General features: G+C 43.7%; 1 protein-coding gene across 2 annotated transcripts in view; it reads left to right on the top strand.

The window, feature by feature from the left end:
* LOC107577103 (cystatin-B-like) overlaps nucleotides 1-371 on the top strand; it is a 4,840-nt gene that overhangs the window by 1,791 nt on the left and 2,678 nt on the right. The window lies entirely within an intron of this gene.

Genomic DNA, 371 nt, shown 5'->3' with positions numbered 1-371 from the left:
TGTATTTGCTCTTGTGAAGTCTTCTCTTGATTGTAGACTTTGACAATGACATGCCTACCTCCTAGAGAGTGTTCTTCACTTGGCTGGATGTTGTGAAAGGGTTTCTCTTTACCATGAAGAGGATCCTCCGATCATCCATAACTGCTGTCCTACATGACGTCCAGGCCTTTTCATGTTTCTGAGCTCACCAGTGCGTTCTTCTTTTCTCAGAATGCACCAAACTGTTGATTTGGCCACTCTTAATGTTCCTGCTATCTCTCTGAGAGATTTGTTTTGTGTTTGAAGCCTAACAATCGTCTGTTTCACTTGCATGGAGAGCTCCTTTTACCGCATGATGTGGTTCACAGCAACAGCTTCCAAATGCAAATGGC

The sequence above is a fragment of the Sinocyclocheilus grahami genome, unplaced genomic scaffold (assembly GCF_001515645.1).
Source record: "Sinocyclocheilus grahami isolate Dianchi unplaced genomic scaffold, SAMN03320097.WGS_v1.1 scaffold5125.1, whole genome shotgun sequence".
Taxonomy (NCBI): Eukaryota; Metazoa; Chordata; class Actinopteri; order Cypriniformes; family Cyprinidae; genus Sinocyclocheilus; species Sinocyclocheilus grahami.
This window is presented reverse-complemented; position numbering and strand designations above follow the sequence as displayed.